Here is a 19,912-nt window from a genome sequence, read left to right on the forward strand (position 1 = left end):
AATAAATACACTGACGGGGAAAAAATTCGTGCTCCTGGAAAGACAACGCCGATTTCGATCCGATAATGGCATATGCCACCTGGGGGATAGTAGATGTGCTTATATTGGTTTCAACGTTACCCTTTAACAGACAGCGCAGTGGCATACCTACCAGACGCCGTCTGTGTCTACCCTTTAATAGGAAATGTTCACATCTAGAAGACTGAAGGGTGGTAACATTAAGAATGCAACGGAAACTCCACTGTTAAATGCAGAGAAGAGAGCGCGTAGGTCGAAAAAGTACACTGAAGGCCTCTGTGAGGGGGAAGATTTGTCTGATGTGATACAAGAAGCAACAGGAGTCGATATAGAAGAGATAAGGGATCCTCTACTAGAACCAGAATTTAAGGGAGCTTTGGAGGTAGAAGGGATAGATAACATTCCATCAGAATTTCTAAAATCACTGGGGTAAGTGGCAACAAAAAACTATTCACGTTGGTGTGTAGACTGTATGAGTCTGGCGACATACCATCTGACTTTCGGCAAAATGTCATCCACACAATTCCCAAGACGACAAGAGCTGACAAGTGCGAAAATTATCGCACAGTCAGCTTAACAGCTCATACACCCAAGTTGTTGACAAGAATAATATACAGATGAATGGAAAAGAAAATTGAGGATGTGTTAGATGACGATCAGTTAGGCTTTAGGAAAGGTAAGGGCACGAGAGAGGCAATTCTGACATTGCGATTGGTAATGAAAGCAAAACAAAAGAAAATCAAGACACTTTCATAGGTTTTGTCGACCTGGAAAAAGCATTTGACAATGTAAAATGGTGCAAGATGTTCAAAATTCTGCAAAAAAGTAGGGGTAAGCAATAGGGAAAGACGGGTCATATACAATATGTACAACAGCCAAGAGGGAATAATAAGAGTGGACGACCAAGAACGAAGTGCTCGTATTAAAAAGGATGTAAGACAAGGATGCAGCCTGTTCAATCTGTACATCGAGGAAGCAATGATGGAAATAAAAGAAAGGTTCAGGAATGGAATTAAAATTCAAGATGAAAGGATATCAATGATACGATTCGCTGATGACATTGCTATCCTGAGTGAACGTGAAGGAGAATTGCATGATCTTCTGAATGGAATGAACAGTCTAACGAGTACATAGTATGGATTGAGAGTAAATCGAAGAAAGACGAAAGTAATGAGAAGTAGCAGAAATGAGAAAAGCAAGAAACATAACATCAGGACTGATGGTCACAAAGGCAGAAAAATAACCAATGACGGACAGAGCAAAGAGGATATCAAAAGGAGACTAGCACTGGCAGAAAGGGCAATCCCGGAAAAGAGAATTCTACTAGTATCAAACGTAGGCCTAAATTTGAGGAAGAAATTTCTGAGAAGTACGTTTGGAGGACAGTATTGTACGGTAGTGAAACATGGACCGTGAGAAAACCGGAACAGAAGAGAATCGAAACATTTGAGATGCGGTACAACAGACGATTAGGTGGGTTGATAAGGTAAGGAATGAGGAGGTTCTGCGCAGAATCGGAGAGGAAAGGAATGTGTGGAAAACAATGAATAGGAGAAGGGACAGGATGGTGGAACATCTGCTAAGACATCAGGGAATGAGTTCCATGGTACTAGCGGGAGCTGTAGAGGGCAAAAACTGTAGAGGATGGCCCGTTGTTCTGCCGTTCTCGCAGGGGAAGGTGACGTGCTGTTCCACCAGGATGACGCTCGCCCACACTCTTCCCGTGGAAACTCAATGTGCTCTGCAAGACGTGCAGCGACTTCCCTGGCCAGCACGATCTCTGGACCTGTCTCTAATCGAGCACGTGTGGTGTATGATGGGACGAGAAGTGACTCGTACGACTCGTTACTCGACAACTCATACAGAACTACATGAATGGGTCGAGCAGGCGTGGCGATTAACTGCGTGCTAAAGTCAGCGCCTGCATTGCTGCCTGTGGAGACTACACCATATACTAATATGGGTGTTTCAGCGCGGGTCGATATCCGGTACCTCAGAACCGCTTGTGCTGTCAATCTGTAAATGTAATAATTTCATGTACTCCATATGCACTGTTGCAACAACAAATCTGGAGTGCATTTGAAATCTCTAAAAGGGTGTACTAATTTCTTTCCGGCAATAAGTGTTGGTTGGAATCTAGACTGACTGTTTTTGTCATAGAAAATTAAGAGCAGTTTACTAACAGAGTGCTTCACAATTTTGATGTTGAAGCTAGTGTAATCGTAGTGCAAACATATAATGTTGAATGTGAGAGACACATTTGCCATAAAGCACTCCGTCTTCAGGCCACAAGTGGCCCATCGGGACCATCCGACCGCCGAGTCATCCTCAGGTGAGGATGCGGATAGGAGGGGAGTGTGGTCAGCATACCGCTCTCCCGGTCGTTAAGATAGTTTTCTTTGACCAGAGCCGCTACTATTCGGTCGAGTAGCTCCTCAATTGGCATCAAGAGGCTGAGTGCACCCCGAAAAATGGCAACAGTGCATGGCGGCCTTGATGGTCACCCACCCAAGTGCCGGCCACGCCCAACAGCGCTTAACTTCGGTGATCTCACGGGAACCGGTGCATCCACTGCAGCAAGACCGTTACCATTTGCCATAACACTAGTTTAAATTATAACACATGTTGGAAACGAAAGTATTCCTTTCTATTTTGGAGAATAGAGTTCTCGTTTTTATGCCTCTCTAATGTGGATTAACTGCATTCATACCTGTCACCAACAGATGGCGGGCCAGGAGAAGGGGCGCGGGTAGGCGCGGAAGCGGCGCTGGGGGCGGTGGAGGCGGCAGCGCGGTCGTCCAGCGGGCAGAGGCGCACCCACGCGCCCTCGGAGGCGGGCGGCCGCCGCCAGTCGCGCCCGTTGCCCCACATGGCGGTGGGGGCGGACGCGGCTGCGGAGGCGGCGGAGGCGGCGCGGTCCGCCGCACGACCGCTGTAGCAGCGCCCGCCACTGCGGAGCCCCTGCGGAGTAAGTGCCAAGCAGGCCGCTGGATGAAGGCTCCTAGCAGCACTTGGGATTTACGACTTATCACGCTGCCAAAGACATTATCAGGCCAGAGAAACACATGTTCCTCCGCCAAGTAAATACTCTGTCTTCCACACAGAGGCAACGGAGTGCAAATCCAAAGTTTAATACGGCTAGTTTACGGCCTGCAGGCGCGTACTGAGAGTTGAGATTACTAAACATTCTGTTTTTTTGCGAAGGGCTAACTACACTGGCGTGCAAAACTTTAAGGACGAAAGTAACATTCGCATGATATGTCACTGCCAAGTAACATAGCTCGATAACACTTGGACTGTACGTACGAGGTGTGTGAGAAAAGTATGAGACTGACAACACTACGAGCGACCTGGCAACGCTGTGTTGTTCTGCTTGTGTAGACCGGTCGGTGTGTTCATCCCTTCCAGATGCTCAGTCTCAGTTTCAGCTCCGTACAGCCATCATGTAATTTTCAAGAGCGCCATCAATGTAGTTGTATTTTTGTTGTGTGTTACGAAAATGGAACAGTGGAATTTAGAGGAACGTTGTGCCATAAAGTTTTGTGTTAAACTTGGAAAATCCGTGAGTGTGGCGTTTGAAAGGTTTTAGCAGGTCTATGGGGAACATTTCCTATGAAGATCAAGTTTTTTGCTGGCAGAAATCATTTTTGGAAGGCCAAAAACACGTTGAAGATGAACGTCGCTCAGGCAGACGTTCAACTTCAAACACCGACGGAAACGCTGAGAATATGTGTGCTCTTGTGAGATGACACTGACGTTTAACACTGAGGATGATGGTTGACCTGTTAAACATTTTTAATGTACATCAAATTTTGACCGAAATTTTGCACATGTGAAAGGTTTGTGCCAAAGTGTGCCAAACCTCACAACTGGGTGGAAGGACAATCGAAGAAAACGAAAAGAAAAATCTTCTTGAGAGGACTGTCAATGCCCATAAATGCTTCAGTCGTGTGATAATGGGTGGTGAATCCTGGACTTTTGAGTACGATCTTGAGACAAAGCGGCAAAGTAAGGAGTGGCACATTGAGGCATCTCATCCACCGAAAAAAGCTCGAATGATCAAATCAGAGATCAAAACAATCCTGATTTGTTTTTTTTTGATTGTATGGATATCGTGCATTAAGAATTTGTTTCTCCAGGAGAAACTGCCAACCAAGTGTTTTACAAAGATGTCTTTGAAAGGCTCAAAAGAACCAAAAAGGTGAATCGAGTGAGACTGGACATTGCAGAGAAGTGGATGCTTCATCATGACAACGCCCCATGTCACATGGCCACGTCAGTCATGAAATTTTTGACCTCAAAAGGCATTCCTGTCGTTCCGCAGACCCCCTATTCACCTAATTTGCGCCCTTTGACTTGTTTCTTTTCTCTAAATTGAAAAGTTTCTTAAAAGGACGTCATTTTGGGGCTCTGGAGGACATTCAAAAGAATGTGGCCGTTATATTAAAGGCACTAGCTTTCAGCACAGCTACCTAGGACCAGGAGCAACGCCCCACCAGTGTGTAGGTGCCAAGCGGAACTACTCTGAAGGGGCGATGTTATTGATGAAAAAAAAAAACCTTTTGTAGATAAAAATCAGTCTCATTACATTTCTCACATACCTTGTAGATAGAACTGCTGCAATATAGTACAGAAGTTAACACCTAATGAGACTAACAGAAACGACACCTTTATTCAAAGAGCATAATTACACTGAATTCATCGCCATTATGATAGTCTCCTGGGCATTATAAAAGGCAGGACATGGTTATTAATAAGGTGTGTGATCACCAAGCACAGCAATGCATGCTCTGTAACGTGCTCACTCAAGGTTGGAAGCTAATTCTTGCGGTAGGGTGTTCCAGATATCAGCACGGCTGGCAATTGCTGGATGGTCGTTGCTGTACGTGGGAGTGCCGAAACACATTTCCCTAGCGCATCCCACACGTGATCGATGGGATTTAAGTCGGGGGAACGAGCAGGCCAGTCCATCTGCACTGTTTGCACTCTAATCTGCGAAAATGAAGTCAGGACCTAATGCACCCATGAAAAGATGTACATGGGGAAGGGGTACGGTGTCACACTAATGATGACCGTTGTGTGTACCGTGTTAAAGATTCTGAAGTCGGTACATCCATGCGACATTATGCCTCCACACACCATAACAGCTGGATCACCAAAATGATCGTTTTCGACAATCTTCCTGGGTGCGTTGCGTGTTCCCACCTCTCTTCTTATGAAGGTGCGTCCAGAATCTCTACTCAAACTGAGCTGCTCTCATCCGAGAAGTGCTGTAACCCACTCATTGGACAAGTCTCTATGCTCTAGGCACTATCGCAAACAGTGCTGCCAGTGTGCAGGTGTCAATGGAACATAATGTACTGCTCATCACACAAAGACACCATCTCTATGCAGTCACCGTACCACTGTGGATTGTACTACTGCGTGCCTTGCAGTTCTGTTAAATGTGGTTAGAACTGCATCTGCTCTGTGACCTGGCTCCCTTCTTGCGTGCTGCAGAAAACAGCGGCCATCTGCTGCTGTAGTTTAGCGTGGTAGGCCACCTCCTCTCCTTCGGGCGGCTGTGTCTGTGTTCTGGAACGCTCCTCAAGCAAGTGAAACAGTGCTCTGAGCAGTACCTGGGCTACACTTGTCACACTTCGTCTTTCTTCCAGTTTCCAGACGATTCTTCCTCGTGTGAAGTCATACAGATGTCACCGGTCCATGTTGTAATGAAGAACACCACCACAGAGCTCCATAACTGCTCTCTGATTGACACATACTGTCTTTACCATTCCTTCAACTGCCTCGTGTTATGGGGCCATCCCCATTTGACGCTGTAGTTACACTTACCTCATGCCATGTGACGCCTAACTTTCTGGCAACACGTTCCCACACTTTCATACATTTCCACCAAGTAGTTAATATGGCATGTTACTTTACCTATCTCGTCCGTAAGTCTTGAGAGCAGTGTGTAACTATATGCAGTTGCGGCTAGTTTGTTATACATTAAGATTACACTGAAATTTTTTAACTGTATGTTCGTCTTGACACTTGTAAGCGCAGGTATGAGCGTGAGCCTTACTGTTTTAATTTCACTTTGGAAAAATCACGCTGCGACAATGAAACTTCGTGATGGTGTCAGTCCTCTATACAGGCCGATTCTTATTAACGTTTAAAAACCTTCGAGATGACGTAGATGACGCTGAGACATAGATTTAATATAAGACATTTGGGGGTCGCAAATGTCGGGAAATACCCCAAAAGTGGATGAGAAATGTTGAACAGATGACGTTACCAAATGACGCATGTCGCCGCACGTGCAGCAGTTGAGCCTGATCATCCCAGCCGTAGTTTTTACGTCGGTGTGGCTCTGGTCCCAAGTGTGCGGCTTTAGCGCCTGGAGCTCAGGTTCGAGACTTGCGTCTGGCAGGCAGTATCCTTTTCGTTGCTTCAGACAATTTTTTCTTTTCATTGAGGTAAGATTTATTATTACTGTCGTTACCAGTAAATGACCTAAATAATGTCTGTAAACAAAAGAAGAAGAGACGAAAGGAAAGAAACACAAAATAAGAGCAGCTTTTAGTTGGTTACAGTAAGGACAATAATTATGTAAGTTGAACGTTTACAACAGACCACATTTACAAAAGGTGTCAGAAACTGGCGCCGTTTGCTCGAATGCAAGTATCGCCTCGCTCAATCATCCCTTCACCCCCTAGCCCAACCAATGCACGTGCGATGAGGTACGTCACCTTGTGACGTCAGATGTTCAACATTTATCATCCATTTTTGGGGTATTTCCCGACATTTGCGATTCCACGTGTCTTATATTAAATTAATTACCTCAGTGCCATCTACGTCGTTTCAGGGGTTTTAAATGGTAATAAGAATCACCCAGTACGGTCATTCCTCAATGCGACACTTTTTCACAACGATGAGCGACTTGGTGGAGACTTCGGTTGTACGAGGGTAATCCCAAAAGTAAGGTCTCTTATTTTTTTATAGCTACAGAACTCTGTTTGTGTGGCAGTTGGTCACACTGTTATGAAGAGTGCTTCACGCGCTGTGTGTAAACATGCGCACGCCGCGCTGAGGCGCTGTCTTGGCTTGGCAGCCGTTGAGAATGGAGCTCCCGTTGGATGTTACCGCCAAGTGCGAACTGCGCGCAGTTATTCGGTTTTTGAGCGCAAAGGGCACTGCGCCGATTGAAAGCCATCGCCAATTGACGGAAGTGTATGGTGAGTCGTGCATGGATGTCAGAAACGTTCGTAAGTGGTGTAGAGAGTTTGCAGCTGGTCGGACCGAAATTCACGACGAAAAAAGGAGCGGGAGACCGTCAATTTCTGAGGAGACAGTGTTGAAAGTTGAGCAAAGCATGCGTGATGATTGGCGGATGACCCTGGATGATCTCTGCTCGTTGGTTCCTGAGGTTTCCCGAAGCACCGCTCACAGAATTTTAACGGAAACATTGACCTACCGGAAGGTGTGTGCAAGATGGGTGCCACGCATACTGACTGAGAACCACATGCGGCAACGAGTTGATGCTTCCCATGCATTTCTTCACCGCCTTGCAGCCGAACAGGACAGTTTTCTGGACCGGTTAAAAGTACATTTGGCCGAAAGCGATTCAGTTCCAACGACGAGATGAAAGAAGAGATTCATAACTTTCTGAACAGCATGGCGGCGAACTGGTATGACATGGGCATACAAAAACTGCCACAGCGTCTACAAAAATGCATCGACAGAAATGGTGATTATGACGAAAAATAGGTAAATGTTCAAGCTGTAAGCTGACGTAAACCATTGTAGAAATAAACGGGTCTATGTGCTTATAAAAAAATAGGAGACCTTACTTTTGGGATTACCGTCGTAGGAGTCTGCATTTTGGCTATTCAGAAAACGTTTCACTTCGAAGTCAATTATTCTGGGAATGACAGCCAAACAAGGACTAGCTTCATTCGAGGAAAAAGGAAGAAGTCACCCGGTGCCATGTCAGGAGAATGTGGCGAGCGAAGTCAGATGTGATAGCGGAAGGAAGTAGTGCGGTGCCGCTGTTGCCTGTGCTAAATAAGCTGCGTCGTTGTTGTGGAGCAAAACACCCTCTTCGACCGCTCCCCCCCGACGGTACGTCTTCAGTTTCCTCCGTAACCTCGTCAGGAGATGTCGGTAGTGTGTTCCGGTGACAGTTTGAACCTTTAGAACAGAATCCGGTAGCACCACACCATCGTAGTCTGCATGATCTTTCCTGATGATTTTGAATCTTCGCCATTTCCTGGAGTGGTGTTTCCACTGCTTGCTTTGCTGCTTTATTGTGGGATCGTTATGATACATCCAGCATCATGGTGATTAGGTGGCTGAAGAAATCATCTGGATTGGCGGGACACAGCTGCAAGGTTTCTGCTTCTGCCTTGCTTCGTTGTGCTTTTTGAAAGAGTGTGGGCGGTCACGTAACCTAGTGGGTGGCGACCTTGGCCATTTTGAAAACCTTGAGCTAGGTGTCGAAAACTGAAACGTGATTCGAGCAGCAGGGCCTCCACATCTCTTACGATTACCGTGTCTTCACAGAGATATGGTCGGCCACTTCGTTCTTCGTCATTCACAGCACAATAGAAGCATCTGCGTCATCTATCCATCGACCAATGTTGCCATATGCAACGGTCTCGAAATCAGGAGAAAGACACTCGAAAAATCAAGAGATAGCAGTAGATACTAGACAGCCTATTCTCCATGCTAATACTCCACTGTTATAGATATGTTAATAAATGTAATATATAATACAAAATTCATGCTACAGTAAACTGGGAAATTACTACTACAGTGATTTCACAAACAACGTATCTAAAATTATCGCCCTTTTTACTACGTCGTAGCCAATACTTGAATTTAGCTTCAATTTCCACTCAGTTTTGTGACTTTGAGCGCTCTTTATTTTTTTCCAAACTCTAGGTTCTCTCATTTCCGCGTTTAACTTTCATGAAAACGATGTATTTCAAACATTTGCACACTAACTGGAGACCAAGCACAACTAACAGCGAATTGATGCACCTTAACTTCCAATAGTGAAGTGTTGGCAGTATGCACAGCCATAAGCGGTTACATTATTTACATTTTCAAACCCTTCACTCACACCATTCTACTAATTCAAAGAAAGTTGACACCAAGTGACACATCTTACCGAACGGTTTGACAACTTAGCTTTCCAAGCATGTCAGTCATAGGGACTCACGTCACGAAAATACAAATGCCACGTGAACAGCTTTGCTTTCTTGGAACGAATTACCAAAGGGGTATTGCAAACTTATTTTGACATTATAGAAATAAATGACAGACATTTTATTTTCAGCTTAGACGGTCACGAGTCGTTACACTGTACTATAAGAATCTGTTTCTAGATTAGATTAGATTAGATTTACTTTCATTCCAATTGATCCGTAGTGAAGAGGTCCACCAGGATGCAGAACATGTAAGAAAAACAATAACACATGGCAAATATTTACAACTGAAACAAATAAGCTAATGTACCTTCCACAGGTCCCAAGTGGAATGATCGTCATTTTTCTAAATGAACACGATATTAAAGAACCATTTTACAAACACTAATGCACTAAATTTAAAATAAAAAAATTATTTATACGGTAATAAACATGTAATAGAACTACTGAATACTTATTTACATTGAACACATTACTGCACTGAAATGGTGCAGAACATAGATTGTATTTGCACACACACACACACACACACACACACACACACACACACACACACACACACAAATCGGTTGGTTCTACTGAGAAACTCATCAATGGAATAGAAGGAGTTGGCCACCAATAAATACTTTAGGCTTCTCTTAAACTGAATTTCATTGGCTCTTAAGCTTTTTATGGCTACTGGCAAGTTATTGAAAATGTCTGTTCCTGAATAATGCACACCTTTTTGTAGAAGAGTAAGTGACTTTAAATCCTTGTAAAGATTATTCTTATTTCTAGTATTGATTCCATGAATTGAGCTGTTGGTTTGAAAAAGTGATATACTTTTAATGAGAAATTTCACTAAGGAATAAATATATTGGGAAGCAGTAGTTAGTATCCCTAGTTCCTTAAACAGGCTTCTGCATGATGTTCTTGAATTCACACCACATATCGCTCTTACTGCACGTTTTTGTGCCCGGAAAACTTTAGCTTGGCTTAATGAATTACCCCAAAAAATAATCCCATATGACATTATGGAATGAAAGTAAGCATAGTATGCCAGCTTTTTCATTATTATATCCCCTATGTCTGACACAATTGGCATCGCAAATAGAGATTTGTTAAGACGCTTCAGCAGTTCTGTGGTGTGCTCCTCCCAGTTGAATTTATTATCAAGCTGTAATCCCAAGAATTTAACACTGTCCACTTCTTCTATCTGCTTGTTATCGTATGTTAGGCATATACTCGTGAGACACCCCGTACAAGTTCTGAACTGCATGTAGTGTGTTTTTTCAAAGTTTAGTGAAAAGAATTGGCTAGGAACCAGTGATTAATGTCCACAAATATTTCATTAGGCGATCTTTCTATGACTACACTTGATTTGCTATTTATTGCTATGTTTGTATCATCAGCAAACAAAACGAACTTGGCATCTGGTAATGTTACTGATGAAGGGTCATTGATATACACAAGAAAAAGTAAGGGCCCTAAAATAGCTTTCCGTAGTCAGGCGTAGGGCGAGTTGTCGTTGTCCAGGCACATATGATAAGCAGATAAACTGTGGTTCTAAATAACATCCGTGCGAGGAATAAACACAGAGCAACTTGACATACTCTTTGGGGTGAGGAATTCCCAGAAGGAATGCCCAAAACTTAATTGATTTTTCAGTAAATAAAGAGTTAAAGAAGTGGCGTACCAACAATAATCAGAATTAAAGTTACTTTAAAACCAAGAGATTTGCCCTTTTATTTGCTTTTTAGCAATGGAGCAAGAGACTTTTTCAAAAATGCGGGAAATTTCTTACAAATACAGTAGATCTGAGAACACTGCCACCGACTCCTATGATGATACATTATTGCCGTACACTTCCACAGGTTGTTGTAGCGTTATTTCCCCTCATATGCAGAAATTGAATTATCGTACAATACTCCACTTTACCGATCGGCTGCGTTCCTTAGCGGCGTACCAGTGTACTGTGGCTCAAGGATTTTAGTGTGTAGCAGGAGTGCAGACATGTAGCCGCACTCAAACAAAAAATTAATAACGGAATTTAAATGTTTCTAGGTGGTAATTAAAACCCTATGACTATCTGTCGAAGTTTTGTGGCCTGTCGATAGGTACAGCTAGAAGAGGGAGCGCAACATTGTACGATGGGGTGTTCAATAAGTAGTGCAACACATTTTTTTCTGAATGCAGGTTCATTTAATTCAGGATTCCAATACACCATGGCTACAAAACCCTATATCCGTTCAGTGCGAGACCTGATACCAAGCTAGTGAAAAGGCCTGTATCTCCGCATGGTTTCACTCTACTGGTCGACGTCGGAGCCAACGTCTTGCAGCATCAGCAACCTCTCCATCATCCACGAAGTGCTTCCCGCAGAGTGCATCATTCACTGGGTAAAACAGAAGGAAGTCGCAAGGTGTGAAATCCGGACTGCGTGGTCAATGAGGAAGATTAGTCCAACGGAGTTTTGTGACCTCCTCTCGGGGGTTGGGTTGGGTTGTTTGGGGGAAGAGACCAAACAGCGAGGTCTTCGGTCTCATCGGATTAGGGAAGGGCGGGGAAGGAAGTCGGCCGTGCCCTTTCAAAGATACCATCCCGGCATTCGCCTGAAGCGATTTAGGGAAAATCACGGAAAACCTAAATCAGGCTGGCCGGACGAGGGATTGAACCGTCGTCCTCCCGAATGCGAGTCCAGTTTGCTAACCACTGCGCCATCTCGCTCGGTGAGCTCCTCTCGGGTGAGCAAACTCGTACGAGGCCTTTTGTTGCTATCAGAAGTAGAAGTTAGTTTGCATTTTTTGGCGACAAACACGCTGATGTTGTTTCTTCAATTTCCTGAGGGTACCACAGTACACTCCAGAGTTGGTCGTTGCATCGTGAGTGAAGACATCAAACAGGATAATCCCTTTGGAGTCCGAGAAGACCGTCGCCATGCTTTACCGCTCTTGAACTTTTTCTTAGGAGGAGAGGTGGTATGGCGCCTCTCCATGAATTACAGTTTTGTTTTCGATTCGAAGTGATAAACTCATGTTTCATCGCCTGTGACGATGTTTGAAAAAAAAAACTGTCATGATTAGCCTGGTAAGGTTCAAGAACTTCCGCACAGACTTCGTTGCTCTTTATGGTCTTCTGTTAGGCGGCGAGGAACCCAGCGGGAACACCCATTTGAGTTACCCAATTGGTGGACGAGTGTGTCAGCACTACCAACACAGATGTCCAGTTGTGCAGAGAGGTGTTTGATTGTGATCCTTCGGTCACCTCGAATGAGAGTGTCCGCACGTTTCAACATCACAAATGGCTCTGAGCACCATGGGACTTAACATCTGAGGTCATCAGTCCCCTAGAACTTAGAACTACTTAAACCTAACTAACCTAAGGACATCACACACACGCATTCTCGAGGCAGGATTCGAACCTGCGACCGTAGCGGTCGCGCGGCTCCATACTGAAGCGCCTAGAAGCGCTCGGCCACTCCGTGCGGCTTCAACATCACAGGAGTCACAGTTGTGTGCGGTTGGCCGGCAAGCAGGAGATCGGCGAGGCTTGGGAAATTTGTTGCGATGGTGACATAAGCCTCGTCCAAAGACTCACTGCGCTTTTTTCAGTGCTGGTCTCCGCAGACTTCCTGCAAGCGCCTATAAATATCTATGATTTCTGGTTTTCCGCCACAAGAAACTCAATGACAGCTCTCCGCGTGGAACACATCTCCGCTAAAAACGCCCTTTTGAAGGTTACATATAGCGCAGACACCAATCGAAAGGTGAAGCAGAAATATTCCACGATGTACCACAACAAATTCCGCGATTTCTCAAACGAAATTGGTTGAGAAAAATGTGTAGCATTTGCTTATTGAACGCCTCTTGTAACTTACACTACTGGCCATTAAAATTGCTACACCAAGAAAAAATGCAGATGATAAACGGGTATTCATAGGACAAATATATTATACTAGAACTGACATGTGATTACATTTTCATGCTATTTGGGTGCATAGATCCTGAGAAATCAGTACCAAGAACAACCACCTCTAGCCGTAATAACGGCCTTGATACGCCTGGGCATTGACTCAAACAGAGCTTGGATGGCGTCTACAGGTACAGCTGCCCATGAAGCTTCAACACGATACCACAGTTCAACAAGAGTAGTGACTGGCGTATTGTGACGAGCCAGTTGCTCGGACACCATTGACCAGACGTTTTCAATTGGTGAGAGATCTGGAGAATGTGCTGGCCAGGGCAGCAGTCGAACATATTCTGTATCCAGAAAGGCCCGTACAGGACCTGCAAGATGCGGTCGTGCATTATCCTGCTCAAATGTAGGGTTTCGCAGGGATCGAATGAAGGGTAGAGCCACGGCTCGTAACACGTTTGAAATGTAACTTCCACTGTTCAAAGTACCGTCAATGCGAAAAAGGGGGGACCGAGACGAGTAACCAGTGGCATTCCATACCATCACGCCAGGTGATGCGCCAGTATGGCGATAACGAATACACGCTTCCAATGTGCGTTCACCACGATGTCGCCAAACATGGATGCGACCATCATGATACTGTAAACAGAACCTGGATTCATCTGAAAAAATGACGTTTTGCCATTCGTGCACCCAGGTTCGTCGTCGAGTACACCATCGCAGGCGCTCCTGTCTGTGATGCAGCGGCAAGGGTAACCGCCGCCATGGTCTCCGAGCTGCTGCAAACGTAGTCGAACTGTTCGTTCAGATGGTTGTTGTCTTGCAAACGTCCATATCTGTTGACTCAGGGATCGAGACGTGGCTACACGATCCGTTACAGCCATGCGGATAAGATGCCTGTCATCTCGACTGCTAGTGATACGAGGCCGTTGGGATCCAGCATGGCGTTTCGTATTACCCTCCTGAACCCACCGATTCCATATCCGGCTAACAGTCATTGAATCTCGACCAACGCGAGCAGGAATGTTGCGATACAGACGTTAAAGTAGCCTCTGGCGTGCCACATGGGAGTGTTATGGGACCATTGCTTTTCACAATATATATAAATGACCTAGTAGATAGTGTCGGAAGTTCCATGCGGCTTTTCGCGGAAGATGCTGTAGTATACAGAGAAGTTGCAGCATTAGAAAATTGCAGCGAAATGCAGGAAGATCTGCAGTGGATGGGCACTTGGTGTGGGGAGTGGTAACTGACCCTTAACATAGACAAATGTAATGTATTGCGAATACATAGAAAGGAGGATCCTTTATTGTATGATTATATGATAGCGAAACAAACACTGGTAGCAGTTGCTTCTGTAAAACATGTGGGAGTATGCGTGCGGAACGATTTGTAGTGGAACGATCAGCCGGCCGTTGTGGCCGAGCAGTTGTAGGCGCTTCAGTGTGGAACCCCGCGACCGCTGCGGTCGCAGGTTCGAATCCTGCCTCGGGCATGGGTGTGTGTGATGTCCTTAGGTTAGTTAGGTTTAAGAAGTTCTAAGTTCTAGGGGACTGAAGACCTCAGATGTTAAGTCCCATAGTGCTCAGAGCCATTTGAATCATTTTTTGGAACGATCATATAAAATTAATTGTTGTTAAGGCGGGTGCCAGGTTGAGATTCATTGCGAGAGTCCTTAGAAAATGTACTCCATCAACAAAGGAGGTGGCTTACAAAACACTCGTTCGACCTATACTTGAGTATTGCTCATCCGTGTGGGATCCGTACCAGGTCGGGTTGACAGAGGAGATAGAGAAGATCCAAAGAAGAGCGGCGCGTTTCGTCACAGGGTTATTTGGTAAGCGTGATAGCGTTACGGAGGGGTTTGGCAAACTCAAGTGGCAGACTCTGCAAGAGAGGCGCTCTGCATTGCGGTGTAGCTTGCTGTCCAGGTTTCGAGAGGGTGCGTTTCTGGATGAGGTATCGAATGTATCGCTCCCCCCTACTTATACCTTCCGAGGAGATGACGAATGTAAAATTAGAGAGATTCGAGCGCGCACGAAGGCTTTCCGGCAGTGGTCCTTCCCGCGAACCATACGCGACTGGAACAGGAAAGGGAGGTAATGACAGTGGCACGTAAAGTACCCTCCGCCACACACCGTTGGGTGGCTTGCGGAGTATAAATGTAGATGTAGATACGATAAACCGCAATCGCGATAGGCTACGATCCGACCTTTATAAAGTCGGAAACGTGATGGTACGCATGTCTCCTCCTTACACAAGGCTTCACAACAACGTTTCACCAGGGAACGCCGGTCAACTGCTGTTCGTGTATGAGAAATCGGTTGGAAGCTGTCCTCATATCAGCACGTTGTAGGTGTCGCCACCGGCGCCAACCTTGTGTGAATGCTCTGAAAAGCTAATCATTTGCATATCACAGCATCTTCTTCCTGTCGGTTAAATTTCGCGTCTGTAGCACGTCATCTTCGTGGCCAGTAGTGTAGTTAATAACTGCTGGTGAGTTTCCTCAGTGGGAGACGATGGACAAAAATTTTTTTGGCAGATTGTAAAGAAAAATAAATCAACTGCTGCTGATAAGCCTCACAGAGAGTAGAATTTGATAAAGGTATTAATCTACATTTAAGAAAACTATAAATGTGTTTCACGTAGTAAAATCATAGGGCAGAGAAATATGGTTATCATATATTACTGTGGACCACAGTTGCACCCAATGAGAGAGAAATGAGAATACGAAATGTTAGCAGTCACTCGGAGTAGTCCGGGCCTGCTCTGGTGCTGCAGGAGAGAATATTATCCTCCGGCGCAGGCGGTGGCCCCGGCAGCTTGTTGGCTAACAACCTCTCAAGGGAGCTGCTACCAAGTGGGGCCGCAGTAGGTAACAAGAGAGCCTCAAGAGCGACCCGGCTCGACCTCGAGGCAAGGCCCGCGTTGCGCCGCGCCGCGGCTGCGAGGATGTAGTCGCCGCAGGTCATTCTATTCTCTATTCACTCAAAAGGCGTACGAACACCGCACACGATTTCCCAGGTTGAAATAAGACGCAGAGGTATCTATTCAGTTCCATATCGCCACATAGGAAAACATATGCACCGTGTGAACGAAGTTATCCACAAACCTCAATCGCCACGCTGTGTCATTTCAGGCTATTAGTCAGATATGCAGAGTGAAGAAACAAACAAACTGATAAGGGGACGTCCATTAATTACGTTAGCTCAAAATGGGAAGGGGTCCGGTAAAATATCAGCAAATCTCAGTTAAAAAGGGGGGGAGGGGCAATGCAAATCTCACGTCGACATCTTAATTCAGAGAATGTTCGTTATTATAACGGATAACATTTTGTTCTACATAATTAATCGAGAGCACAAACAATACATTCGTGCATGCCCAGGATTTTCAGATTGGAAACAAGTGCCGCACAAGTTCTCTGCCGCGGCCGTCGAAATCATTGCGTCAGTGAGGACGCCGTGATATTCCGCTACGCATATAGAGATAATGTTATTGTGTTAAACATGAATTAGTATCAAAACTCTTACAATACGAATGTTACGCGGTATGCCAATAGGTCGAAACACACATGCCAGCAGCCGGCCGGGGTGGCCGAGCGGTTCTAGGCGCTACAGTCTGAAACCGCGCGACCGCTACGGTAGCAGGTTCGAATCCTGCCTCGGGCATGGATGTGTGTGATGTCCTTAGGTTCGTTAGGTTTAAGTAGTTCTAAGTTCTAGGGGACTGATGACCTCAGAAGTTAAGTCCCATAGTGCTCAGAGCCATTTCAACCAAGCCAGCAAGAAATTAAACGGTTGTGGAAGGAAGCTAAGGTGAAGTTCGCCGACAAGAATTCTCATCGTGATCAATAGGCATGCGTATTCAAATACAGATATAGACTGAAGAGCCAAAGAAACTGGTACACCTGCCTAATATCGTGTAGGGCCCCAGCGAGAACGCAGAAGTGCCACAACACGACGTGGTATTGACTCGACTAATGTTTGAAGTAGTGCTGGAGGAAAATGATACCATGAATCCGGCAGGGCTGTCCATAAATCCATAAGAGTACGAGGGGGTGGATATGTCTTCTGAACAGTACATTGCAAGGCGTACCAGATATGCTCAATAGTGTTTATGCCTGGAGAGTTTTCTGACCAGCGGATGTGTTTAAACTCAGAAGAGTGTTCCTGGAGCCACTCTGTAGCAATTCTGAACGTATGGGGTGTTGCGTTGTGCTGCTGGAATTGCCCGAGTCTGTCGGAATGCACAATGGACATGAATGGATGCGGGTGATCAGACAGGATGATTACGTACGTTTCGCCTGTGCCACGCGGAGTGGCCGAGCGGTTTGAGGCGCCATATCACGGACTGCGCGGCCCCTCCCGCCGGAGGTTCGAGTCCTCCGTCGGGCATGGGTGAATGTGTAGTTCTTAGCATAAGTTAGTTTCAGTTACTTTAAGTAGTGAGTAATACCAGGGACCGATGACCTCAGCAGTTTGGTCCCATAGGACTTCACACACATTCGAACATTCGTTTCGCCTGTCAGAGTCGTATCTAGACGTATCATGGGTCACATATCGCTCCAACTGCACGCGCCCCACACCATTGCAGAGGCTCCACCAGCTTGAACAGCCCCCTGTTGACATGTTCTCCATACCCGAGAACGTGCATCAGCTCGATACAATTTGAAATAAGACTCGTGAGATCAGGCAACATGTTTCCATTCATCAACAGTCCAATGTCGATGTTGGCGGGCACAGCCGAGGTGTAAAGCTTTGAATCTTGCAACCATCAAGAGTACACGATTGGGCCTTCGGCTTCGAAACCCCATATCGATGATGTTTCGTTGGATGGTTCGCTCGCTGACACTTGTTGATGGCCCAGCATTGATATCTGCAGCAATTTTCAGAAGAGTTACACTTCTATCACGTTGAACGATTCTCTTCAGTCGACGTTGGTCCCGTTCCTGTAGGATCTTTTTCCGGCAGCAGCGATGTCAGAGATTTGATGTTTTACCGGATTCCTGATATTCACGGTACACTCGTGAAATGGTCACAAGGGAAAATCCCCACTTCATCGCTCGTGTGCCGACTATAAGACCACTTTCAAACTTAAGTCTTGATAACCTGCCATAGTAGCAGTAGTGACCGGTCTACCAACTGCGTCAGACACTTAATGTCTCTTGTAGGTGTTGCCGACCGCAGCGCTGTATTGTGTTTGTTTACATATACTGAAGAGCCGAAGAAACTGGTACAACTGCCTAATATCGTGGAATGAAGTAGAGTAAACATCAAGAAAAAGCCCTCCAGGTTTCCTTCGTATGGCGCCGAAGGTTTTTGTCTTTCTGGGGATGAATTTTTTATTTACATTAATTTGTGCAGTTAAATAATAAAGTACACTGAACTGGAGAGTCAGTAAATATTTTTAATATATTCTTTGTGAGAATGAATTAAAACTTTTTCTCACGTGCCCTTTTTATAAAAAAAATATTAAATTTACTTTTTTACGTTCACCTTTTGTATGAAAAAGTGATTATTTTATAATAGATAAAGGTGATAAATAAAATTATACATTTTTATTAATTTTTCGAAGTAATTTATACTCAAATAGGCGTTTTTTAAAATGAAAATATCTAAAAATGTGTATTGCAATAGTATATTTTTACTGATCCTGGATAACTTGGGTAGTTCCTGGGGTGAGTCAGGACCGAGCCAAGTGAGCTACGACCGGTAAAAATATACTACTCCCGCCGATGGTGTCTACGTTCAAAAATGGTTCAAATGGCTCTGAGAACTATGGGACTTAACATCTGAGGTCATCAGTCCCCTAGAACTTAGAACTACTTAAACCTAACTAACCTAAGGACATCACACACATCCATGCCCGAGGCAGGATTCGAACCTGCGACTGTAGCGGTCGCGCTGTTCCAGACTGAGGCGCCTAGAACCGCTCGGCCACTCTGGCCGGCGGTGTCTACGTGTACGAAATTACACTGACTTCCGACCATGTGTTCTGGGTGCTTCACTTTTTTGTCAGGGAGTGTATTTACTGCAAATCACTTCCGTTACACCTAAGGTACACAAAATTATCACTGGGAGACCTGCGGGATGAGACGTGATAGGCTGGGTGTGTGCTACCGTGACGAAGATGGTGACATCGTCAGGAACGTGTTACGCAATGCAGACACTTGCAGATGTGCGATTAGACGAGAGACTGATAGCTGACTCTTAAACATAAATAAGTGTAAGCAGGAGATGAGATCCCTTATCGTTTAACTACGCTATCAACCATTAGACACTGAAATCAGTCACAAGTGGCAAGTACATAGAAGTATCCCTCGGGAACGACCTGAGGTCGAACGACTACAGAAGTCTAGCCATGCGGAAACCAGATGCTACACTCCGGTTTATCGTTTCTAAAAAGAGAACCGTTAGAACAATTGTTAAGTACTGTTCGTCCGTCTGAAAACTTTACCAGGGTTGTTTGGCTGGCTTGGCTCTGAGCACTATGCCACTTAACTTCTGAGGTCATCAGTCGCCTAGAACTTAGAACTAATTAAACCTAAGTAACCTAAGGACATCACACACATCCATGCCCGACGCAGGATTCGAACCTGCGATCGTACCAGTCGCTCGGCTCCAGACTGCAGCGCCTAGAACCGCACGGCCACTCCGGCCGACAACTAAGGTTGTTTATCGAAAGCGGTAGAAAATACTTAAAAAAAGTTTTTATTTAAATAGCGGAGGGTGAAGAGTTTTACTTAAACAGCGGAGGGTGTGGCAAAATTACTCAACAAAGTACAGTGAAAGAGGGAGCAAGAAATGTGC

The 19,912-nt window shown here is 45.2% G+C and overlaps 1 protein-coding gene and 1 pseudogene across 1 annotated transcript in view; both read right to left on the reverse strand.

The window, feature by feature from the left end:
- The window catches only part of LOC124712153 (probable tubulin polyglutamylase TTLL2), a 416,983-nt gene that overhangs the window by 19,680 nt on the left and 377,391 nt on the right, over window positions 1-19,912 (reverse strand). The gene's annotated exons all lie outside the window — the stretch shown is intronic.
- LOC124712831 lies at window positions 2,491-2,608 on the reverse strand (annotated as a pseudogene).

Source organism: Schistocerca piceifrons, chromosome 8 (assembly GCF_021461385.2).
Source record: "Schistocerca piceifrons isolate TAMUIC-IGC-003096 chromosome 8, iqSchPice1.1, whole genome shotgun sequence".
Taxonomy (NCBI): Eukaryota; Metazoa; Arthropoda; class Insecta; order Orthoptera; family Acrididae; genus Schistocerca; species Schistocerca piceifrons.